The 26,917-nt window shown below is 44.0% G+C and overlaps 1 long non-coding RNA gene across 1 annotated transcript in view; it reads left to right on the forward strand.

The window, feature by feature from the left end:
• Window positions 1-2,430: 2,430 nt before the first annotated feature.
• LOC133252668 (uncharacterized) overlaps window positions 2,431-26,917 on the forward strand; it is a 122,646-nt gene continuing 98,159 nt past the window's right edge. The window contains exon 1 of the long non-coding RNA XR_009738040.1: window positions 2,431-3,319. This is a non-coding gene — a long non-coding RNA (uncharacterized LOC133252668). The remainder of the gene's footprint in view (window positions 3,320-26,917) is intronic.

The following is a 26,917-nucleotide window of genomic DNA, read 5'->3' on the forward strand; positions in this document are numbered from 1 at the left end:
GGTCCCATCACTTCAGTGGAAACAGTGGAAAACAGTGGAAACAGTGGCTGACTTTATTTTAGGGGGCTCCAAAATCACTGCAGATGGTGAGTGCAGCCATGAAATTAAAAGACGCTTACTCCTTGGAAGGAAAGTTATGACCAACCTAGACAGCATATTCAGAGAAGGCAATGGCACCCTACTCCAGTACTTCTGCTTGGAAAATCCCATGGATGGAGGAGCCTGGAAGGCTGTAGTCCATGGGGTCGCTGAGGGTTGGACACGACTGAGCGATTTCACTTTCACTTTCACTTTTCACTTTAATGCATTGGAGAAGGAAATGGCAACTCACTCCAGTGTTCTTGCCTGGAGAATCCAAGGGACGGAGGAGCCTGGTGGGCTGCCTTCTATGGGGTCGCACAGAGTCACACACGATTGAAGCAACTTGGCAGCAGCAGCAGCAGCAGACAGCATGTTAAAAAGCAGAGACATTACTTTGTCAACAAAGGTCCATCTAGTCAAGGCTATGGTTTTTCCAGTGGTCATGTATGGATGTGAGAGTTGGACTGTGAAGAAGGCTGAGCACCGAAGAATTGATGCTTTTGAACTGTGGTGTTGGAGAAGACTCTTGAGAGTCCCTTGGACTGCAAGAAGATCCAACCAATCCATCCTAAAGGAGATCAGTCCTGGGTGTTCATTGGAAGGACTAATGTTGAAGCTAAAACTCCAATACTTTGGCCACCTGATGCAAAGAGCTGACTCATTTGAAAAGACCCTGATGCTGGGAGGGATTGGGGGCAGGAGTAGAAGGGGACGACAGAGGAGGAGATGGTTGGTTGGCATCACCGACTCAATGGACATGGGTTTGGGTGGACTCCGGGAGTTGGTGATGGACAGGGAGGCCTGGCGTGCTGCAGCCCATGGGGTCGCAAAGAGTCAGACACAACTGAGCGACTGAACTGAACTTCCATTACCACTACCTGCAAGACCGTTTTCTGTCAAACAGTAGCCTGCCCTCCCAGCAGTACCCAACCCGAACACTAGGGGCCAGTGCTTCCAGGCCAGGGAGTAGAATCCAGCCTACCCTCCCTCCAATCAGGAGACAAAAGACAAAATAGGATTGCCTCCAAAGCTCCCCGCTCACATGATCAGCCGCCCATCCTAAACAAAAAAGTCTTTTAACACTTTCATTTTTTTATTTTTATTTTTTTAGTTCTTTTCTACTCTTTAGGTACGGATTCCATGGATGCTAAAAGGCATACATGTATTCAGACAGGAGATTAAGTGTTTTGCAAACAGGGAAAGAATTCAGATATTCCCGCTGGAGCCTATTTAAACTATGGCATAAAGCAAAATTCTAATGAGCTCTGTTACCTCCTTTCTGAGTCCACAGCAGATTGGAGAGACGTGAAGTCAACAGTGGTGTTAGAAATGGGCGATAAGACAGGGACAGAACAGGTGAAAATGGAAATAGAAGAGCTCAGAATGTAGGACAGGCAGTTCATATGAAGGCCCCTAGGCTTGTAGTAGGAAAATGTTGGATAACCGTACTCAGACCTCTGCCACTTCTTAGCTCTTCATTGCCTTATTTACGGGAATAGAGTCATTTTTCACAAGGAGAAATAGGAGCCTCCTAGGAAATGATTAATGTTGGTCATTGTACTTTGTCATAGAAGGCAACAAAGAAAGTAATACACCTTTTAAAAACTGTTAATCTTCGGGTTAAATAGTAATAGCATTTGCTAAGTACAATGTGTTAATATATTTATTTGCATGCGTCCTCAGTTGTTTCTGACTCATTGTGACCCTGTGGACTGTAACCCAGCAGTCTCCTCTGTTTAGGGGATTTCCCAGGCAAGAATACTGGAGTGGGTTGCCATTTCCTTCTGCAGGAGATCTTCCAGACCCAGGGATCGAACCTGAGTCTCCTGCGGCTCCTGCATTCGCAGGCCAATTCTTCACCACTGAATTGTCATAACTCTGCAAGGTGGGAACTATCAGCATTCTCATTTTATAGGAAAGTGAGGTTTTGAAAACTTAAGTCAGGTGCCTGCCTGCAGATGCCTGCCTGGTTAGCAGAACCAGCACGGGAAGTAGGCATCACAGCCCACATCTTTAATCATTATCTTCTATCTGCAAAACCTGACAAGTTATCCTGGTCCATGGGTTGCACTATCAGCTCTTGGGAGCGTTCTCTTTATTCATGGACCATGTCTGATAAACAGGGCTATATTCTACTACTTAATTTGGCTAATTCCAAGAGGACGTTCAAAGTCACAGAATAAATAGAACATCAACAAGTATTTTTTAAAAAGACAATTAAATCATGAGAATTTATTTGATTCTGCTTCTAAGATATCTCGGTGTGTGGAACACGTCCACAAGCTCTGGCGGAGGTGACTCGTGTTCACCAGTCCCTCAGGTCAAGTTAGGGTTAGGGTTACTGACCAACTTCACTTTCACTTTTCACTTTCATGCATTGGAGAAGGAAATGGCAACCCACTCCAGTGTTCTTGCTTGGAGAATCCCAGGGACGGGGGAGCCTGGTGGGCTGCCATCTATGGGGTCTCACAGAGTCGGACACGACTGAAGTGACTTAGCAGCAGCAGCAGCAGGTCAAGTTTGTCTTTGCCAATCCCCGGGCTTCTCCGCAGTCCCGGTCTCTGCCCTTATGAGAAATGTGGACACCTTCTCGTGCCCTCCACAAGAGGGCGCTGGGTTTCCCAGTACAGGACCCACCCAGTGCCAAGAGACCAGCTGAAACAGGACATAACCACTAGAGGGAAGCAATGAGGTCCATATGCTTCATTCTTCCCTGAGGTTCAAATCTGTAGTATTTGTTTTTGATGTCATCATTTTAAAGATGCTCGTATCTGAGAGACAAATTTTATCATACGTGGATGGTGCCAGAGAAAACCGGACTATGCAAACCAAGGGGGCACACTTCAGCTCAGCATTTCTATCTCATCAGGGTGAGTCTGATAGCAGCAGCAGTTAACTTCTCAGCAGGCCCCAGGTACAGCTTACCTAGTAGAAAAGGCATTTTCTTCTGCTCAGTCTACTCATAAACATTTTGCAGGATCTACTGAATCCATTAATTTTTTCCCTGTTTCAAGAATGCATCATCAATCACGAACAACTGCAAAACATCACATTCTTGTCGTTTCTTTTTTGAGGGAGTTGGAGTGAATACAGAAATACAAGACACTAGAAGTGGGGTCAAGTCCGCACAGAAGTAGCCCACATAGTCATCAGATGAGTCATCTGTGTTCTGAAGGAACTGTGCCGCCTAATAGCACCACCTGAAGACTCTCTGCCAGACGGCAGAATGCTCCATCAGGTAAGCAATGGAAAGAGCTCTAAAGTGATTGACATAATGGGGATGATTACTCTGGGTTTGATTTTTCAAGTGCCCTCTTCTGTACATGTGGCTAAGAACACATCGCTTGAATGGATACAGTTAAGATTTTAACATGAATAGAAGTGGGAGATTGAAGACGGTTCAAGATGTTCTTCAATATGGACTAAAAAATGGCCGTTTAAAATGATGCTGGGGAATGTATTTATTTATATGGAAAGATAGTCACAAGATATTAAGTTTTCTAAAGTAGGTTCTAAAGCAGTATGAGCCCACTTATGTAACATAAATTTATATCCATACATTGAGAGAAGTCTGAAAGGCATAATATCTCTGGGTGGTAGTATTATAAGTGTTATTTCTTTTTTCTTTCTTTTGCTTATGCATGTTTTCAAATTTTTCTACCCCAACCATGTATTACATGTACAATTTAAAGTTCACCAAAATATACACTTTATATCATTTGTTCTACAAGGGTTTGTTCAGGTAGAGTCATCTGCTCTTTTTACACAGGATGTTCTCAGAATCACACAAGCTTTATCTGTCTGTACTTATCTAGATCCACAAGGTTGAATTAAGAACAAGCAGGAACAATTGCTGCTTTCACGAGATGTTGTGTTTGTCATCTTGCTTTCAGAAGGCAAGTCCATGTCTCCCAACTGTCTGTTCAAAGTCCCTACCGCCAACCCAGCTGTCTGACATGTCCCATCTTACTCTCTTTCCCCAGCTCTGTTCTTACATAGATTTTTTTTTTTCACCCACTGCAGGGTGCCAGGCCATTGCTCAGTTTACCCATAAGCAGGTAAACTCTATCCTCTGGCCTCACCCATCGAAATCTCCATCCTCCAAGGCCCATTTCAAATGCCTCTTCACTGGAAGCCTTTCCTGAACTCCCATAGGCTGTGAGCAATTCAGTGTTGCAGGGGTGGGAGTCGGGGTGAGTGAGTGAAGCCAGATGATGCTCCTGTGGTCTCTGCTTTTCATGGGTCTTTCTCAGGAACAGTAACTACATCAGTAAGCAACCAGCAATCCCCATCACCACCCCACCGGTAAAAGCACCTTTATAAGGCGAAATGACATAGCTTAATCAAGAATACATACAACAACAAGAATTGGACTCTTATTAAAATGTTCCATCATAACTCACAGGTTGTTTAGGAGAATTTCAAAAGCATCTCTGAACACAACTCTCCCTCTAGAGTCATAGCATAGGTTTTGGCAGAAATAATTTTGCTGGCCGTTGCTAGGATAAAACAACAGGATAAGATGGTCTGGGTGCACACAGGGACATAAGAAGCAAGTCCACCCCACAGGTCCCAGGGAAATGGGGCATCTTCTGGCCTGGCACCCGTGGGCTGCCCCAGCCGCTTGTCCTGGCTGATGGACGTGGGCTCCACGGGGCAGCAGGATGACAACTCCCCAACTCACTGCCTCCTCCTCACCCCAGCTGAGAATCCTGGCAGCCCTGGAGGCCCCCATTCCCTGTTTCCTGGTTCTGTCCTGCCCCTCCATCCTGCCCTGAGACACTGCCACTTTCCAAGTGGGAATGATACTTCCACTTTCCAAGCTCCTCCCAGCCCATCTTTCCCAGGCCTCCCCTCAGCCAGGCACTGGGGATCTCAATGGGATGTAGGTGGCCTGGAAGGATAGTCACAGACTCCTGGGTTGGAGAGAGGCAGGTCCTGACCCAGCTGGGCTCAGCTTCTCATGGGGCTCCAAACCCCCCATGTGCATACACCATGATCTCTGCCTGGAACTTTCTAAATTCCACTCCAACTCCCACCCAACCTCCAAGGCCACCTGAGGTCTCTCTTGCCTAGGAACCCAGCCCCTCCCAAAGCATCTGTCCCCACATCCTCACAGCACTAGCCTTACTGTCATCTGTCTAGTCTAGGGCACACGTGGGCTTTGCTGTCAGGCTACTAGTTCCCAGGCCAGGGCCAACCACTTGCTGGCTATGTGACTCTGGACAGCTTACTTCCCTGTAGCTTCCTCAGTTTCCTTACCTGTAAAATGGGAATAATCACAGTACCTGCCTTATAGAGTTGTGAGGATTCTATGAACTAAGCCAGAGTTTCTGCTATGTAATAAGAAAATGTTCACTTTCTCTGCAGAGCACATCTTTCTCAGTTTAGCACATTCTTACCTTACTTTCTATCATTTACATCTTCTTTTCCTAACGAGGTTACAGTTCTTGTTTGTGCTACGGCTGAGGCATTTATCTATAGTCCTTTTCTGGTAGTCTTCACAGCACATACCCCATAACCAACACAGAGTAGGTGCTTGATAATTCCTTACCACTCAACTTACAAAATGGCAAAAGATATTGTCATCAGCAGAATAGACTAAACCAAACTTTCAGTCACAGGTCAGTGTACCCAACTCTGCAAAACAAACCGCCCTGAAACCTGGTGACCTAAAGACCCTGATGACTATTTCTCATGGTTCTGTGGATCATCAGGGGGGTTAATTCTGTTAGTTGGCAGCATTTGACCAGAGGGTCACTGGGACTGGAAAGTTCAAGATGGCCTGACTCATGTTTGGCAGTTGGTACTGGCTGTTGGCTGGGCTTCTTGGTTCCTCTCAACTTTCCATTCTCCAATAGGCTAGACTGGGCTGCCCAGCCTGGTGAGAGGTGGGGGTGTCTCTGGAATCTGAAGTGCTCCAGTGAAAGACACCTGCATGTTGAGGTCTAGGCTCTGGTGCTTGCTGGGTCACTGTCACCATATTCTGTTGATCACAGCAGGTCCCAAGGCCAGCCCAGAGCTTAGGAGTGGAGAAACAGGCTCCCATTTGATGGGAGGAGTGGCAGAGTCATATTGCCAAAGGGGTGGAGACGGCAGGGGAGCCCAATACACTGGGGGCCGTTGCTGCGAGCACCTCCCACACATCCCTGCTAAGAGGTTTGGTAAACTTGTGAGGTGACAGTCTCAGGAACCTTTCTCTGCTGCGCTTTATGGTCTAACAATGGATTTGCACAAGCACTTGCAGTTTTGACCTTCACAACAACCTAGAATTCCTCTGAGGCAAGGAGAAGAGGTGTGGCCCTCTTTGCAATGTATTAAGTTCAGTTCAGTTCAGTTCAGTTCAGTTGCTCAATCGTTTCCGACTCTTTGCGACCCCATGAATCGCAGCACGCCAGGCCTCCCTGTCCATCACCAACTCCTGGAGTTCACTCAGACTCACGGTCATTGAGTCGGTGATGCCATCCAGCCATCTCATCCTCTGTCATCCCCTTCTCCTCCTGCCCTCAATCCCTCCCAGATTCAGAGTCTTTTCCAATGAGTCAACTCTTCACATGAGGTGGCCAAAGTACTGGAGTTTCAGCTTTAGCATCAGTCCTTCCAAAGAAATCCCAGGGCTGATCTCCTTCAGAATGGACTGATTGGATCTCCTTGCAGTCCAAGGGACTCTCAAGAGTCTTCTCCAACACCACAGTTCAAAAGCATCAATTCTTCGGCGCTCAGCCTTCTTCACAGTCCAACTCTCACATCCATACATGACCACAGGAAAAACCATAGCCTTGACTAGACGGACCTTTGTTGGCAAAGTAATGTCTCTGTTCTTGAAAATGCTATCTAGGTTGGTCATAACTTTCCTTCCAAGGAGTAAGCGTCTTTTAATTTCATGGCTGCAGTCACCATCTGCAGTGATTTTGGAGTCCAAAAAAAGAAAGTCTGACACTGTTTCCACTGTTTCCCTGAATGAATGAAGTGATGAGACCGGATGCCATGATCTTCGTTTTCTGAATGTTGAGCTTTAAGCCAAATTTTTCACTCTCCTCTTTCACTTTCATCAAGAGGCTTTTTAGTTCCTCTTCACTTTCTGCCATGAGGGTGGTGTCATCTGCATATCTGAGGTTATTGATATTTCTCCCGGCAATCTTGATTCAGCTTGTGCTTCTTCCAGCCCAGCATTTCTCATAATGTACTCTACACATAAGTTAAATAAGCAGGGTGACAATATACAGCCTTGATGTACTCCTTCTATTTGGAACCAGTCTGTTGTTCCATGTCCAGTTCTAACTGTTGCTTCCTGACCTGCATACAGGTTTCTCAAGAGGTAGGTCAGGTGGTCTGGTATGCCCATCTCTTTCAGAATTTTCCACAGTTTATTGTGATCCACACAGTCAAAGGCTTTGGCATAGTCAATAAAGCAGAAATGATGTTTTTCTGGAACTCTCTTGCTTTTTCCATGATCCAGTGGATGTTGGCCATTTGATCTCTGGTTCCTCTGCCTTTTCTAAAACCAGCTTGAACATCAGGAAGTTCACGGTTCACCTATTGCTGAAGCCTGGCTTGGAGAATTTTGAGCATGACTTTACTAGCGTGTGAGATGAGTGCAATTGTGCAGTAGTTTGAGCATTCTTTGGCATTGCCTTTCTTTGGGATTGGAATGAAAACTGACCTTTTCCAGTCCTGTGGCCACTGCTGAGTTTTCCAAATTTTCTGGCATATTGAGTGTAGCACTTGCACAGCATCATCTTTCAGGATTTGAAATAGCTCCACTGGAATTCCATCGCCTCCACTAGCTTTGTTTGTAGTGATGCTTTCTAAGGCCCACTTGACTTCACATTCCAGGATTTCTGGCTCTTGGTGAGTGATCACACCGTCGTGATTATCTTGATCGTGAAGATCTTTTTTGTACAGTTCTTCTGTGTATTCTTGCCACCTCTTCTTAATATCTTCTGCTTCTGTTAGGTCCATACCATTTCTGTCCTTTATCGAGCCCATCTTTGCATGAAATGTTCCTTTGGTATCTCTGATTTTCTTGAAGAGATCTCTAGTCGTTCCCATTCTGTTGTTTTCCTCTATTTCTTTGCATTGGTCGCTGAGGAAGGCTTTCTTATCTCTTTTTGCTATTCTTTGGAACTCTGCATTCAGATGCTCATATCTTTCCTTTTCTCCTTTGCTTTTCGCTTCTCTTTTCACAGCTATTTGTAAGGCCTCCCCAGACAGCCATTTTGCTTTTTTGCATTTCTTTTCTATGGGAATGGTCTTGATCCCTGTCTCCTGTACAATGTCACGTACCTCCATCCATAGTTCATCAGGCACTCTATCTATCCGATCTAGTCCCTTAAATCTATTTCTCACTTCCACTGTATAATCATAAGGGATTTGATTTAGGTCATACCTGAATGGTCTAGTGGTTTTCCCTACTTTCTTCAATTTAAGTCTGAATTTAGCAATAAGGAGTTCATGATCTGAGCCACAGTCAGCTCCTGGTCTTGTTTTTGCTGACTGTATAGAGCTTCTCCATCTTTGGCTGCAAAGAATATAATCAATCTGATTTCGGTGTTGACCATCTGGTGATGTCCATGTGTAGAGTCTTCTCTTGTGTTGTTGGAAGAGGGTGCTTGCTATGACCAGTGCATTTTCTTGGCAAAAGTATATTAGCCTTTTCCCTGCTTCATTCCATATTCCAAGGCCAAACTTGCCTGTTACTCCAGGTGTTTCTTAACTTCCTACTTTTGCATTCTAGTCCTCTATAATGAAAAGGACATCTTTTTGGGGTGTTAGTTCTAAAAGATCTTGTAAGTCTTCATAGAACCATTCAATTTCAGCTTCTTCAGTGTTACTGGTTGGGGCATAGACTTGGATTACTGTGATATTGAATGGTTTGCCTTGGAAATGAACAGAGAACATTCTGTCCTTGTTGAGATTGCATCCAAGTACTGCATTTCGGACTCTTGTTGACCATGATGGCTACTCCATTTCTTCTAAGGGATTCCTGCCCACAGTAGTAGATATAATGGTCATCTGAGTTAAATTCACCCATTCCAGTCCATTTTAGTTCACTGATTCCTAGAATGTCGATGTTCACTCTTGCCATCTCCTGTTTGACCACTTCCAATTTGCCCTCATTCATGGACCTGACATTCCAGGTTCCCATGCAATATTGTTCTTTACAGCATCAGACCTTGCTTCTATTACCAGTCACATCCACAACTGGGTATTGTTTTTGCTTGGCTCCATCCCTTCATTCTTTCTGGAGTATTTCTCCACTGATCTCCAGGACATATTGGGCCCCTACTGACCTGGGGAGTTCCTCTTTCAGTATCCTATCATTTTGCCTTTTCATACTGTTCATGGGGTTCTCAAGGCAAGAATACTGAAGTGGTTTGCCATTCCCTTCTCCAGTGGACCACATTCTGTCAGACCTCTCCACCATGACCCAGCCGTCTTGTGTGGCCCCATGGGCATGGCTTAGTTTCATTGGGTTAGACAAGGCTGTGGTCCTAGTGTGATTAGATTGACTAGTTTTCTGTGATTATGGTTTCAGTGTGTCTGCTGTCTGATGCCCTCTTGCAACACCTCCCGTCTTACTTGGATTTCTCTTACCTTGGACGTGGGGTATCTCTTCACAGCTGCTCCAGCAAAGCACAGCCGCTGCTCCTTACCTTGGACGAGGGGTATCTTCTCACTGCCGCCCCTCCCGACCTTGAACGTGGAGTAGCTCCTCTAGGCCCTCCTGCGCCCACGTAGCCACCTCAATGTAGTAATAGAATAGAAAGCTGAAGTTGCACACATTCCCTGATTCACACAGCAACTATTAACAGAATTGGGCTTGTGTGGCAGTCTCCTTTTTTTTGAAAGTAAAAGTGAAAGTCACTCAGTTGTGTCCAACTCTTTGCCACCCCATGGACTATAGAGTCCATGGAATTCTCCAGGCCAGAATACTGGAGTGGGTAGCTGTTCCCTTTTCCAGGTGATCTTCCCAACTCAGGGATCGAACCCAGGTCTCCCGCATTGCAGGCAGATCCTTTACCAGCTGAACCACCAGGGAAGCCTTTTTCTAAAAGTTGTGAAATAGTTGTCTTACAGAAATTGTGGCAAGTAATACAAATACCCACCCATGTGACACTGCCAAGCTTAAAGATGGGAATGTGAACAATTGACTGGAAGTCCCAGTGTGCATCTGTTCCCATAACATGCCTTCTGTTTCCACATCACCACTCTCTCTGTGATGGCAGCTGTATTTATTATTTTTATTTTTAAATTATTTATTTTTAATTGGAGGATAATTGCTTTACAATACTGTGTTGGCTTCTCCATATTATCAACATGAATCAGCCATAGGTATATATATATGTAACCTCCCTCTTGAACATCTCTCCCACCTCCCACCCCATTCCCACACCTCTAGGTTGTCACAGAGCGCCAGGTTTGAGCTCCCTGCATCATACAGCAGATTTCCACTAGCAGCAGTCTTTAAATGGTGTTTATTATTTCTACGCATAGTTTTTATGGTTTATAAATACATTTTTATTCATAAATGACAGCTACCATATTTCCTCATTTCTAAAGCACACATTTTTTTTCTTTTCCATTATAGTTTATTCCAAGACGTTGAATATAGTTCCCTGTGTTATATACGAGGATCTTGTTGGTTATCTGTTTTATATATAGTAGTTTGTATCTGCTAATCCCAAATTCCTAATTTATCCCTTTCCCCTCCCTTTCCCCTTTGGTAACCATAAGTTTCTTTTCTGTGTCTGTGAGTCAGTTTCTGTTTTGTAAATTCATTTGTACCATTTTTTTAGATTCCACCCATCAGTTCAGTTGAGTTCAGTCTCTCAGTCGTGCCTGACTCTTTGCAACCCCATGAATCGCAGCATGCCAGGCCTCCCTGTCCATCACCAACTCCTGGAGTTCACTCAGACTCACCTCCATTGAGTCGGTGATGCCATCCAGCCATCTCATCCTCTGTCATCCCCTTCTCCTCCTGCCCCCAATCCCTCCCAGCATCAGAGTCTTTTCCAGTGAATTAACTCTTCGCATGAGGTGGCCAAAGTATTGGAGTTTCAGCCTCAGCATCAGTCCTTCCAATGAACACCCAGGGCTGGTCTTCTTTAGGATGGACTGGTTGGATCTCTTTAGTGATATCAAAATGTTGGTTTACGAAGCTGGATGGGAGGATGTAGCATGACTGTGAGGGCAAGTGGGTTTGCTAAGATTCTCTTGTTCTGAACTTATCCTCCAAAATGTAAAACACACAACTTTTTTCCCATTTGAATCTCTCTGAAATCATGATGCTCTTGTAACTGATGATACCTTCCAATAGCTGGGTGGCAATCGTTCCCTACTGCCTACACATCCAAAAGCAGCAGGACCAAACTTGCTGAAAATTGTGGAGACATTGGTGGGGGCACTCTTCTCCTTCAGGAGTCAAGTGATTGTGAGGAGATCGTGGGGGTGATGATAAATCAGAAACGTCCAGCAGTGTTATAGAAGGAGGACTTCAAAGAAGCTCAGTTATACCTAACTGCAAAAATAGCTTAAGAACCCAGTGCCAATGGCTGTGAGTTTTCTTATGGATTACTTAAGAATGCCTTGTTACCCATCCTGTAGTTGGGTGGAGGATTTATTATTTGGGAAACACAGACATCTGTGACTTTAAGTCAAGAGAATTTAGAAGAGTTAGGATTTATATGTGCAAAAGTTGGGGGAACCCATAACTGATTTATTTCACTTTTATTCCCCCTTTTTATGCATGCATGGGAGTAATATATGGTGTAAAAGATTTTCTGTATCAAGTATAAAGTATCTAATAAGTGACAAGAACACATTTTGTCAGAGTTTAGTTCTCAGCATTTTTTTCTCTTAAGGATGTGTAAAGTAATGGTAGACCTTACAAACTTTTAAGTACAGGATGTCAGGTTGTACCTGCATTTCTGCATACCATGGCTCTTTGTTCAGCATTATGCTTTTGAGATTTTTCAGCTTGATAAATTCATTCCCAGTTCATTCATCTTAACTCCTGCATAAAAATCCATCATATAAATATAGCATGTTTTATGTATCACATTTTATCCATTCTCCTACTCATGGGCACCTAAATTGCTTCCATTTTTTATTTCAAAGAATATAGTTATGAGCATCTTCCTCATAACTTCTTGTCATGAAGCTTTCTGAATTACAGAGCACACATATCTTTGACTTTACTGCTGCTGCTGCTAAGTCGCTTCAGTTGTATCTGACTCTGTGTGACCCTACAGACAGCAGCCCACCAGGCTCCTCTGTCCCTGGGATTCTCCAGGCAAGAACACCAGAGTGGGTTGCCATTTCCTTCTTCAATGCATGCATGCATGCTAAGTCGCTTCAATCGTGTCTGACCCTGTGCAACCCCATGGACAGCAGCCCACCAGGCTCCTCTGTCCACTAGACCTTCTCAAACTGTTCTCCAGCGTATTGAATTTACATGCCCAGAAGCAGTGATATGAGAGGCCCCAGGTGCAAGAGCCTCTTGACTGGATCGCAGTCTCCTTTCTCATTCCCTCCAATTCACTCCCCTTACATAGTCCAAGTGATCATGGAAACACACAGCAGGTCAAATCACAACTCAGCTTTAACCTTGCTGTGGGTTCCCGCTGAGTTTACTGACAAGGAGGCCATGGCTTCCCTGGCTCTCAATGGGCTCTGTAGACTCTTCTCTTGCTAACTCTATATCGCAGCAGAGCCAGCCCTGACACGCGAGTCCAGCGACTTCACAATCCTTCTAGTTCCTAGCAAGACACACACTCCTCTCTCCCAGCCTGTGCATATGCCATCTCCGCTCTCTGGGATGCTCTTTCCAACTGAACTACCCCCGCTCCACCTGACATCCTGTTCTGCTAAGTCATCCTTCATGTCTAAACGCATCCTTGTCTTTCTCCTCGGAGTCTTCTTTGACCTCTCCTGAACACACACACCACAACTGTTGCAGGAAGGGACCCCTTCCAGGACCCAAAAGTGGGCTCTTGTCTAACACTTGGAAATGAACTGTCTGAGGAGACACATGTGCTGAGAAAGCAAGAGATTTTACTGGGAAGGGGCACCCGGGCAGAGAGCAGTAGGGTAAGGGAAACCGGGAGAACTGCTCTGCCACGTGGTTCAACAGTCTCAGGTTTTATGGTGATGGGCTTAGTTTCTAGGTTGTCTCTGCCCATCATTCTGACTCACAGTCCTTCCTGGTGGCGCACACATCACTCAACCAAGATGGACGCCAGCGAAAGGGATTCTGGGAGGTGGTCAGACAGGTGGTGTCTCCTTTTGACCTATCCTGAACTCTTCCAGTTGGTGGTGGCTTATTAGTTCCATGTTCCTTACCAGGACCTCCTGTCATAAAACAACTCATGCTATTGTTACTCTGGTGCCTGGCCGGGGTGGGGGCGGGGGGTGGGGGGGGCGTGGTTTCAGTCGGTGTGCTTCCCCTAACACAAGCACCACAGCCTCTTCCACCGCCGCCATTGGAGTATCCTCCATAGTGCCACCGACACTCCCCACAGCGCCTCCTCACATGGTGCTGAAGTGGCCTCTTTGGTTGTTTGGATGGTGCACTAGACTTTTATGCTCCCAAAACTGGGAGTAGGGGGGGCATTGTCAATCTTGCCCACTGCTGTGTTCTCACCTAGTAGCTAGCCTACACAGTCTTCAGCGAATTCTGTGTTTGTTGAGCGAACAAGAATATGAGTCAAGTCAGCCCTGAAACCCAGTTATTTGGGCCCAGTTCTTTGCGTTTCCCACTACAGGTTCCCATGCCATCCAGGACAGCTCTTCTTCCTAAACCTACAAATTATTAGCAGAGGGCCAGATGGGCTACACAAGCAACCATGAGGGGAACATACCAAAGAAATTCAGAATTTGGGTGTCAAACTAAAGAAATGCCTTTTGGTTCAGTGCAACTGAAAGACGTTAAGTGGGCTCCTGGATCGAGATGAGGCGTGTTCACAGGAATGACTGTGTACTGTCCCCAAACGGGGAGTGAAAGGAAGGTGCCAGCGGGGCCAGCCCTGTTCGCAGCACGTACAGCTTGGGTAACAGAAGGCACCTTTGGAGATGTTTGAGAAGAAACTAGCCATTCTATAAATAGGATGGGAATAGAATGCAAAAGGGTGAAGTTAACATCAAGAGATTGTAGATAGTCTGGGATTATTTTGAAGGAATGTGCTCTAGATGTTCAGTTTGTTTTTTAAGATAAGGAATGAAATTGGCAGATCCTGACAGCCCTCTCCTACAACTCAAGAAAAAGGCAGAAACAGTTTTGGTTTTGAAACATTGATGTTGTCACAGGATTTTGGGCAGAATAACAAAATCCTGGATTTAGGAACCCAACAACTGCCTTCTGAGTTAAAGAGCCTGGGCTGACATCTCCTAAATTGGGAGTTCTTAGATGCTAGGATGCATTCAAGGAACCAAAAGAGGGCTCAGAGCTTCTCAGGCATTAGGTCTGTGTGAGGCAGGAAATTTACATTTCTAAAAAGTTCCTAGAACTATAGAAATGAATGAAATGTTAACACATGCTACAACCTGGATGAACCTCAAGAACATCATGCTAAGTGAAAGAAGCCAGCCACAAAACATCACATATTGCATGACTCCATTTCTGTGAAATGTCCAGAGTTGGCAGGTCCACAGAGGCAGCAAATGATTAGTGGTTGCCAGGGGCTGGGGGTGGGGGTTGGGGGTGGGGTGCAAGGAAGGAGTGACTGCTTACTGGGCACAGGCTTTCCTTTTGGAATGATGAAAGTGTTTTGGGACTAGGTAGAGGGGGATAGTTGCATAGTACTAAGAAAGTACTACATGAGGATGAGTGGTAGTCTTTAAAATGGTCAATTTGATGTTATGTCATTTTTTTACCTCAATTGTAAAAGAGATTCCTAAGTAATGCTGATACTCTGGTCTAGAGACTGCACTCTAAGAGCCACTGTCCTGAGTTACAGCCTAGAGAGGGGAAGAGACTGAAGGAAAATTGACTTGCAAAGTGGATGGAAGCCTCTGTAAAGGGCCAAACTTGTCTATGGCTGAGAATTCTGAAAGTCTGAAACAGCTTATTACATTGAAATCTTTATTCTCAGTTTAGGTGGGGACCCAACAGCTGGTAGCTGCTTCCGCATTTCAGATCTAAGCCCTGGACCGCCTAAACCTAGGAGTGGCTGACAACTGGCTTTGCCCTTCTCAACTGATCACTCACCTCTAGCAGCTTATTCTTTATAAGCTTCATTGGCTTTGCAGGATGAGGGAACAGTTGCCAAATGCGGAGAGAATTTCTTTGGATGTAGTCATTGGTGTTCTGTGAATCTGACCACATGACTGGAGAAAGCGTGGGAATTCTTCCCTTTCACCTCATCAACCCTGTCTCCAGACACTCTTTGCTCTCCTTAGAACCATTTATCTTTGTAAAGAACTTGGAGAAGGTGGAGATGATTTAATCCCCATTGTAATATGTAAAGAAGTGGATTCATATGTAATATGAAGCCAGAAGTACTAAACTCTTCTGAATGCCTTGATCAATTGTTTCCTTTCTCTGTGCTTGTTCCTCAAGGGAAAATGGAATAAGAATAACCACCTTCATGAGACTCTTGGGAGACCCGAGCAAGATGCTTGTAATTATCATTGTTATTTCCCACGGTTACAGTGCTGCTCCACTCTTGTCTTCAGGATCCAGTCCTGTGTCTCACATCCTCTGAGGCCTCTCCTCACAAGGAAGGGCAGTTCTTCATCTTTGTTTCTATGGGCACACATGAAAGATGGCATTTATGTATGCCACAACATAATGTGCATTTTTATTGAAGTATAATTGCTTTGTGATGTTGTGTTAGTTTTTGGCTCTACCACAAAGTGAGTCAGCTCTGTGTATACTGTATCCCCTCTCTCTTCCCTCTCTCTCCCCTCCCACCACGCCCCATCCCGCTCCTCTGGGCCATCACAGAGCACTGAGCTGAGCTCCTTGTGCTATACAGGATCTTCCCACGAGTTACCTGGTTTGCACCTGATAGTGTGTGTATGTCAGGGCTACTCTTTCAGTTCGTCCCACCCTCTCCTCCCCCTGCTGTGTCCACAAGTCTGTTCTGTATATCCGCATCTCTATTCCTGCCCTACAAACAGGTTCATCCGTACCATTTTCTAGATTCCATCTATAAGCATTAATATATGATTTTGTTTTTCTGACTTACTTCACTCCGTATGACAGATTCTAAGTCCATCCACGTTACTACAAATGACCCAATTTTGTTCCTTTTATGGCTGAGTAATATTCCATTGTGTACATGTACCACATCTTCTTTATCCATAATTCAAAAAGACACATATACTTCATGGTATGCATTTGTGTATTATTTAAGAAAAATCAGTGCTGCTTTAGAAGACAAGAAAAGCAAATAGGAAGTGTGGATACATAGGTTGGTGGCCCAGGAGGCATGATAGGAATACAGAGCATGTAAGTGCTGAACAGAGAGAAGAAAGAATGGAGGGACCATGAGGTACTTAATGTTCATGGTGTTGTTAATATTCATAAGGCCTTAAGTGGACTTTGATTATGATGGCCGTTCTGGTGCCAAGAAACCCAGCTGGAGACCATAGCTGCTCATCAGGCTAAGGGGCAAGCTGCAGCTTTGGCCAAGAGTGCTTACACCTGGGTTCCTTCAGAGGAGCCAGTGTGTTTTGCTGACTGTAGAGCTTTCGTCTGCCAGTCCCCCTTGTTCAAACATCCACTCTGGTCCACGTACTCATACTATGGGAAGGGGCAGGATCGATGGTTGCCAGGAGCTAGCGGTTGGCGATGGGAGGCTTGACCACAAGGAGGAGTAGGAGAGTTTGGAAGAGGAGGGAGAACTGATCTACATCATGACTGTGGTGATAGTTTCATGAGTGTATACACTGGCCAAAATCCACAGAACTGTATGCAAAAAAATATGAACTTTATTGCATGTAAATTGTACCTTAATGAAAAAATACAAAGAAGTATAATTTATCCCCCTCCCCAAATTATAGTTCATTTGTTCTAGGATAAAACCAAGAGACTGTTTTACAAAACTCCCCAGGTGGGGAGTATCTGCTTCAGTCTAAGATGGAGTAAGAGGGAATGGATTTTCCTTCCTACCTGAGACAACTAAATAAACAGGCAAAGTACAGGAAACAGTCATTTCCAAGTCAGTGGACAGCAGGGAATACCAAGGATAGTAAGCCTTGCAATTTGGAGTTGATAAATATATTTATTATCTTGATTTTGGTGGTTTCATGGATGTGTATGTATGTTAAAACTTATAAAATTGCTAACTCAATTTATAATATATTGAATGTCAGTTATATCTCTATAAAAATTGTGTTTTTATTTAAAAGTCCCCAGGTGATTCTAAGTGTATAGCCAGCATCGCGCACCATCCACCCAAACATATGGCCTTACTTGGATCTAGTCTATATTTTTCAACCATGTTACATTAAATTCAAATTACTAGAATCATATGAGGTTAGATCCTATGGTCTAATAATTTGAATTTAGTGTAACTTGGTTGAAAAATATAAAGTACTAATGTTTATTAGAAGACATATTCTGCATAAACAGAACTCATGTTGGAAAATAAGTTTGTATTTGCAGGAATAATACTTATTGATAATGATTCTTTTGATAGCTCACTGTAAAGAAAGAGAAACCAGACCTTACATGGAGAGTTTTTAATTGTTAGTACAAAATATGTTGATAAGGACTGCTAGGCAATTTGGAACATGTATTAAAAGTCTCAAAATTTTTCAGAACATTTAAACCAGAATTTAAACTAAGCACATAAGAAATGAATGCAAGGGTACCACTGAAGCAGCATTGGATTTTTCTCTTTTTTTCAAAGAGCAGAGAAAATTTTCCCAGAAGTTCCCTAAAGACTTCCTTCCTGTCTGTTTGGCCAAAATATTGTCACATGTTTATTCCCAAGCCATTCACTGGCAAGATGAGTAGAATTTTTCAGAATGACCTAGACCAGTTAAGTTGCATTTCCTCAGGCCAGAGAAGGTCCCAGTCTTCCCTCGGGCACATGGCTGTCCTATATTTGAACAAAATCAGGGTTGACTTGCTGAGGAGAAAGCAGAGAAGTGGCTGTTAGGTAACATGGTAAATGGGATATGATTCCATTTTTAGAAAGAAAAGTGAACATAGATAGGCACCCCCCAAACAATGGATGAAGTGTTACACATTTTCAAATATCATCTCCAGCTGATGGAATTGCAATACATACTTATTTTTCTTATTTGTGCTTTTGTTTTCTTTTCTAAATTTTCTGTAAAGCATATGTAATATTTGACCCAAAAATTTAACCCAAGAAATGTCATTTTAAAATAAAACATGTTTAGCCAGGCTTCCCTGCTGGCTCAGCATTGCTCTCCACGCAATGCAGGAGACATGGGAGACTTGGGTTTGATCCCTGGGTGGGGAAGGGCCTGGAGGAGGGCATGGGAACCCACTCCAGTATTCTTGCCTGGAGAATCTCATGGACTAGGGAGCCTGATGGGCTACAGTCTGAACAGTGACAAAGAGTGAGACACAGCTAAGCACAGAAAGAGCTTTTTACAAAGTGTATTTTAATAGTAATTATGTAAGATCTAAGCTAGGGCGTTCGGTGGTGGTTGGAAGGGCCTTTGAGTCTACATGACTCGCTGGGACCCGGAGGCCCCACAGGGATTTCAGCACCTCTGCCTGAGGGGCTCCCCCGCTGCCTGAGGGGCTCCCCCGATGCCTGTGAGACTGGGTCTGGTAATTGTTTTCCCAAACAGAGGGATGGACAGCAGATTCTAAGCCAGTCCTTGGGTGCTGTAGACCAGACTAGCGAAAAGGGTTACACAGAGACCCTTGCCCCTCCCCACCCACCACAAGCCAGAAGACAGGGGTGGAGGAATGGAAATGAAAAGCATGAAAAAGAAGGGCAGTAAGGCCACTCTGTGCCCTCAGACTGCATGTCCAAGAGCTTGACCCATAAGCTCACTGATGTTGTGGCCAAGTCAGAGTGGAATTCTAGTGTGTCCTAAGAGTCACCCATGACCATTTCTCAGTCTGTACGTGGGATTCAAAGGGATGAAGGAAACCAAGAATGGCCCGAGCTGACCAAAACTGAGGGAAGACAGTCAATAGCCAAGACATTTCATGGCTGCCTATATTTAGTCACCAAACCTCTGAGCACATGTCAAACCCAGCCAAATGTGGTCCCTGCATCCGACTCAGTCTCTCTCTTCAGCCTGGTCTTGGGAGATCAGGGTAAGGCGGTTCCATCAGGGAGATGGAGAGGCAGCCCAAGAGGGAAAGACACTTACTTTGGAGTAACACAATTTCCCCGGTAGCTCAGTTCGTAAAGAATCTGCCTGCCATGCAGGAGACTCCAGTTCAATTACTGGGTCAAGAAGATCCCCTGGAGGAGGGATAAGCTACCCACTCCAGTATTCATGGACTTCCCTGGTGGCTCAGATGGTAAAGAATCCACCTGCAATGTGGAAGACCTGGGTTCAATCCCTGGGTTGGGAAGATCCCCTGGAGGAGGAAATGGCAACCTTCTCCAGTATTCTTGCCTGGAGAATCCCCATAGACAGAGGAGTCTGGCAGGCTATAGTTGATGGGGTCGCAAAGAGTTGGACACGACTGAGCGACTAAGCACAGCAGTTCCTATCTGACTCCATCAACCCTTGGCTGTGAAAATTTAGGCAAACTGCTTCCCCTTCCTGTGCCTCAGTTTCATCACCTGTAAAATGGGGATATGGCTGTCTAAGGCACTCAGTGAGCTGGCATATACAGGGTGTGACAGACCTCATGTCCATATAACCAAGTGGAGAAGCTGGGGGAGAAGCAGCTGAGTATGAACGGACCTCTGATGCTTGCCCAAGAGATCCCTCTCTCCCTCACCTTGGACTTGGAGCATGGAAATTAATCGAGGACCCCACAGCCAGGAGTTTGGAGCTGTCAAATTCACTTCTTTGAATCCAAGTTTTAATGGAGGCTGATAACAGGGGCTTACTGTTGCCCCCCCCCCAAAAAAAAATTTTTTTTTTTTTTTATTATACCCAGCTCCCTTCACCTGCTCACAGTCAGACCACCTGGTGCTGGGGAAGTGAGCTCTGACTCTGGAAAAGAACAAGTTGTGCCCAAGGGACAAAGGGAGAAAGTAAGTTCAGGTCACCAGAACCTTACATCTCTGTGAAGGATGATGTGGGCGGCTGGAAGGAAAGCAGCAGAGAGGGAGTAAAGGAAAAGAAGTGGGAGGCAGACACTGGGGTGACTCCTCTGTCTGGGAGTAGCTGACTTCGATTTATCTTTCCTCTGGAAATGTTGAGCTTTCTGCTGCTCCTTGTTCAGGAGCTTAGCACAGCAAGGGAACCAGTTCATGGGAGCCTGAGGGGAGGTGGAGAAGAAATTTTCTCCAGTGAAAATTTCTGAACCATCTGCTTCATTAGTTCCACCCAAGACATCTTACGCCTGCAAGAAGCACTAGGGATCTCTCCAAGGGGAAGATTATTCTTAGTGGCTTATCTGGACACTAAATTCTGGTTCAATAACTATTGAAACTGTCCTGAGGGGAAAAATGTGGCATGTGAAAATGAGAACTCTCAAGGTCATATTTATTTATCCATATTGCATAGACTGAAAATGGATCTTTTACAAAGCTTGCTAGGCTATTAAACATGATCCATGACAAAACAGGGCCAGTATGTCAGAGTCTTTGTACTTCTTTCTTCTTTTTTAACCTAAAATGTTTTGTTGTGTTTTAGTATTTTATCTATGAAAAAGAATTGTGCTTGTGAAAATAAGGAGTGACTTTTTTTTTTTTTAACAGGTTTTACAAGGTATTCTACAAATTCATGTTTTGATGACAGCACATTTGAGATTTTAGGGATTGTAGGTAACAAGTTCAAACCTCCCACCTACAAATGGGGAAACTGAGAGGGGACCCCCAGGGGGCTTAATCCAAGTCACAAAACTTGCTGGTGTGGTTGATCCAGGACTGGAACTCAGGGCTTCATGTTGATATTAATATTCATTAGTTTTTAAATAGTAATGTAATCTTTAAAATATGGACACATACTGCTCTGAAATAGAGTCAAACAGCACTACCCAATTGTAACTGGAAACATAAACCATAAAATCAATATAGAGATGTTATTGGTTCAAAGGATTTACTCATGTCCAGTTGAAAGCAAAACCCAGAAGTGCTTATGTTAAGGTTGCTGTTAAAGTGCTGATGTCAAAGGTCAAGGTTGATATTTCCAGGAACCGGGACAGGGACACACCCCAGAGACCAAGACAATCTGGTCAGGCAGCCTTGCTAGCAGCTGTTGCCTGCAGTGGTCTCCATCCTTGAATATAGCTCCTCAGAAGTAACCACTTCCAAATCTCTCATGCGCTTCATCCAGCACGTGCCTCCATGTTTTTAAATAATCTGCTAATACTGATTTCTTGGTTTACCAAATTCAGGCATCATCTACTGATTTCCCAATTTGCAAGATGCAGATTTAACACTTCCCTGATTTTTCCTCCCCTGTTCCACCATGTCTGGCAGTTACTTTAAACTTTCTGATTAGATCAGTCATCAACAGAAAAAATTATTGAAACCATGTCAATATTCTTGCCTGCCAAGTCAAATAATAATTATGATTTCCTTTTTTCAACATTTTCTCGATCTTAGAGTTAACAATTGCCTTATATTTTTATTTTTTTTTTTGAATTAGAAACATTTTTTGACCATACCACAAGGCATGCTGGATCTTAATTGCCCAGCCAGGGATCAAACAAACCCTCAGCCCCATGCAGTGAGAAGCACGGAGTCTTAACCACTGGACCACTAGGGAATTCCCTTGCCTTATATTTTTTATGTCCTCGGTTATCCAGGTACTGTCATTAATTCTTCTCAAACTTGCTGCCCTCTGGCACTGTTTTCCAAACACATTAAGTCTCCTACCAGTTTAATATTGTTCCTGGGCAGGGCTCCCCCACAGCCCTGCCCTCCTACCTCAAGGCCCTTTCAACAGATTCCCTTGATCTCAGGTTGGATTGCTCTGTTTCCTAACCCTGTGTATTCTTCTTGGGTGAATAACTCACTCCTTTGGATGGAGTAACTTCTGTGGAAGGGCCCATGGGCTGCAAAATATGTCATGCACATGACCTGTATTCTACCCTTATCCATATTTGATAGTTTGTCTGGGTAAAGACTTTTCCTAATTTTGAAGGCATTGCTCTTTGGAAGTCTGATGCCACTTGGACTTCAATTTTTTTTTTTTATGTGAGCAATTCCTAGGATATTCTTTTTATGCCTTTACACGGAAACCATATGTTGAGAATATACCATATATGGGACTTTGTATTAGGTGGTTTCCATGTGCTTATCTTATTTAGTCCTCACCAAAACCAAAAATAATGGAGAAGGCAATGGCAACCCACTCCAGTACTCTTGCCTGGAAAATCCCATGGGCGGAGGAGCCTGGTAGGCTGCAGTCCATGGAGTCCCGAAGAGTCGGACATGAAGGAAATGGCAACCCACTCCAGTGTTCTTGCCTGGAGAATCCCAGGGACAGGGGAGCCTGGTGGGCTGCCGTCTGTGGGGTCGCACAGAGTCAGACACGACTGAAGCGACTTAGCAGCAGCAGCAGCAAAACCCAAAATAAAACCCTGAAATAGAAACTTCTCTTTTTAAATAAGGGAGCTAAGATTCAGAGGAGGTAAGTAATTTACCCAACATATGAGAGATGTCACTGTAGGTTTTGCTTATGCTGTAGTGACAAGCACAAATCTCATCAAAGTTTCCCATGGATATCACATGAGTGTCAGTGGGCTCTGCTTATCTTAGTCACTCAGAGACCCTGGTTCTGGAGGTTCTAATTCAACATGTGTTTCCATGATTAGTGCAGCAGAAGGAACATGGCAAATCTCATCATGATTCTGTTTCTGCCTGGAAGTAACATGTTCCACTGATGAAAGCCTGCCACATGCTACCCCTCACTTTTAAAGGCAGTGGTACTATTTTCATGGTGAAATGCCTTCTGGGTATTTTTCTAGAAATCTATGTTTTTCCAAATCCCAAGTCCCAGTAAAACTCAATCAAGAAATGGGGAAAATGTGAAATATGATTCTTCTAAAAATGTTAAACCATGAAGAATCAACTGGTTCAAGGGATTCACTCATGTCAAGTTGAAAGCAAGACCAAGAAATGCTCTTGCGCAGAATCGAAGGTTAGGGTTGATTTTTCCAGGAATGGGAAGAGGAACACCCCAGAAGCCAACCAAGGTCATCTGATTAGGCAGCCTTGCTGGCAGTTGTTGCTATGTTTTAAGTGTGTGTTCATGGCCCTTGCTGCTGGGTGAGCCATTCTTTCAAATAAATATCAATAAATTGTGTGCTTCGTATACTTCATAAGAATCCTTTGAGTGGTGTTCTAAGAAGTACGTTTTGTAAACATTCAGCATATGTTCCTCTTTAGTGCTATTAACTTTGCTATATTGGAGAAGGCAATGGCAGCCCACTCCAGTACTCTTGCCTGGAAAATCCCATGGGCGGAGGAGCCTGGTGGGCTGCAGCCATGGGGTCTCAAGGAGTCAGACATGACTGAGCAACTTCACTTTCACTTTTCACTTTCATGCATTGGAGAAGGAAATGGCAATCCACTCCAGTGTTCTTGCCTGGAGAATCCCAGGGTCGGGGGAGCCTGGTGGGCTTCCATCTATGGGGTCGCACAGAGTCGGACACAACTGAAGTGACTTAGCAGCAGTAGCAGCAGCAGATCTGAGTGTGATGTTGTTTGGACATAACCCCTGTGGCTCAGCAGTAAAGAACCTGCCTCCTAGTGCAGGAGACACAGGTTAAATCCCTGGGTGGGGAAGATCCCCTTAAGAAGAAAATGGCATCCCCCTCCAGTATTCTTGCCTGGGAAATCACTTGGACAGAGGAGCCTGGCTGGCCCCAGTCCATGGGGTCTCAAAAGAGTCAGACACAACTTAGCAACTAAACAACAGTAACATTCACTGGTGTTTTCCAGTGGTTGAATATTCCCTCTAGGCTACAATTCTTTGTAAATACTTTAGCCAAAAGAAATGCAAAGAGCAGATGATGCAACAATTGTTGTGGAACACTCTGATAGGAAATCAGAAAATGAATAGAAATCTGAATTAGCAAAAGCAATATCAATTTCAACAGCAAAAGCAAAACCAGGGCAAGCAGAAAAGACAAATAATTTTAAATTTTCATCAGTAGAAAAGGAAATGAACTTATACAAAGCAATATGTACTCTAGTATTTGACTTGAATTGCTTTTGGATGCTCTCCTAACAACTGGGCAACTGTCAAGGCATAAAGGAAAATTGGTTAGACAATGTTCTGTGTGTTCTAAATTTTCATTTTAATAATAATACCTTATAGAAATATGCACTGGCTTATATTCCATTTTTCCACAGTTTATTGTGATCCACACAGTCAAAGGCTTTGGCATAGTCAATAAAGCAGAAATAGATGCTTTTCTGGAAAATTCTGAAAGAGATGGGAATACCAGACCACCTGACCTGCCTCTTGAGAAATTTGTATGCAGGTCAGGAAGCAACAGTTAGAACTGGACATGGAACAACAGACTGGTTCCAAATAGGAAAAGGAGTTCGTCAAGGCTGTATATTGTCACCCTGTTTATTTAACTTATATTCAGAGTACATCATGAGAAACGCTGGACTGGAAGAAATACAAGCTGGAATCAAGATTGCCGGGAGAAATATCAATAACCTCAGATATGCAGATGACACCACCCTTATGGCAGAAAGTGAAGAGGAACTAAAAAGCCTCTTGATGAAAGTGAAAGAGGAGAGTGAAAAAGTTGGCTTAAAGCTCAACATTCAGAAAACGAAGATCATGGCATCCGGTCCCACCACTTCATGGGAAATAGATGGGGAAACAGTGGAAACAGTGTCAGACTTTATTTTTCTGGGCTCCAAAATCACTGCAGATGGTGACTGCAGCCATGAAATTAAAAGACGCTTACTCCTTGGAAGGAAAGTTATGACCAACCTAGATAGCATATTGAAAAGCAAAGACATTACTTTGCCAACAAAGGTTCATCTAGTCAAGGCTATGGTTTTTCCAATGGTCATGTACGGATGTGAGAGTTGGACTGTGAAGAAGGCTGAGCGCCGAGGAATTGATGCTCTTGAACTGTGGTGCTGGAGAAGACTCTTGAGAGTCCCTTGGACTGCAAGGAGATCCAACCAGTCCATTCTGAAGGAGATCAGCCCTGGGATTTCTTTGGAAGGAATGGTGCTGAAGTTGAAACTCCAGTACTTTGGCCACCTCATGCGAAGAGTTGACTCAGTGGAAAAGACTCTGATGCTGGGAGGTATTGGGGGCAGGAGGAGAAGGGGACGACAGAGGATGAGATGGCTGGATGGCATCACTGACTCGATGGACGTGAGTCTGGGTGAACTCCGGGAGTTGGTGATGGACAGGGAGGCCTGGCGTGCTGCGATTCATGGGGTCGTAAAGAGTTGGACACGACTGAGCGACTGATCTGATCTGATCTGATATTCCATTTTTATAATAATTTTCTTGGATACTTATCTTGTGCTACTATCTCCTTCTTTTAGTATTTTTATTATCAAATGTCTATATAAAGAAGAGATTATTGGTGCATGTTATTGAAATACATCATCTTGTCACAAGAGATTGATCTATAACAATAATAAACCATGCTTTTATTATTATTATTTTACAAAAAACCTCTGGCAGTATAATCCTATCTTTGAAAAATGATTTGATGTTCATTATTATGGCTACCTATTATTATTTAGATGCATGTAAATTGAATGTCATGAAAAATATGGAATAATTCATGATTTAAGAATTCCTGAGAATGCCTGAAAGTCCTGGTCTCTTACTCCCAAATCTCAAAGACTAATGCCTTCTGGGAATTTGGAAACACCTAAGCAGTGTGGGATAGAACTACAAAGTGCCTGAAGTGAACATACACAGAAATATTTGGCTAATACTTAGTACTTAAGAACCACTCAAATGATAGAGCCAGAATTGCACTCTTGTTGATTCCAGAACTCATCTTCTGTCCTCGACCTGAAACTTCCTCTTTTGTCACTAACTGTGTGTTAGTATTCATCCATCCATCCATCCACCCATCCAACAGGCATTTACTGAGCCCCATGTGTGGGAACCATACTGGTCTGGCACAAGAAGTTCAATAATATTTGCTGACTGCCTGACTACCAGGCACAAAACGTACTTAGGCATGAAACAGTGGTCCTGCAGGAGTGAGACACAGGGCTGTCTACTTTTGATTAGGAGTAGAAGGGAAGGTCCAGGGAACAGTGGGGCAGTTTGGATCTAGAGTACAGTAGATGTCTGCTGCAGTCATACCTGGTCTTGTAAGTGTACTCATGAGACGAAGAAAGGAAAGAGGGAAGGTCCCAAAATGGAGACCGTGGGATTTTTTTTTTTTAATTTATTTTTTATTGAGGAATAATTGTTTTACAGAATTTTGTTGTTTTCTGTCAAGCCTCAACATGAATCAACCAGAGGTATACACATATTCCCTCCCCTTTTGAACCTCCCTCCCATCTCCCATCCCATCCCTCTAGATTGATACAGAGCCCCTGTTTGACTTTGCTGAGCCATACAGCAAATTCTCGCTATCTATTTTGCATATGGTAATGTAAGTTTCCATGTTACTCTTTCCACACATCTCACCCTCTCCTCCCCTCTCCCCATGTCCATAAGTCTATTTTCTATGTCTGTTTCTCTATTGCTGCCCCATAAATAAATTCTTCAGTACTGTTTTTCTAGTTCCCTATATATGCATTAGGATATGATATTT

This window comes from Bos javanicus, chromosome 8 (assembly GCF_032452875.1).
Source record: "Bos javanicus breed banteng chromosome 8, ARS-OSU_banteng_1.0, whole genome shotgun sequence".
Classification (NCBI taxonomy): Eukaryota; Metazoa; Chordata; class Mammalia; order Artiodactyla; family Bovidae; genus Bos; species Bos javanicus.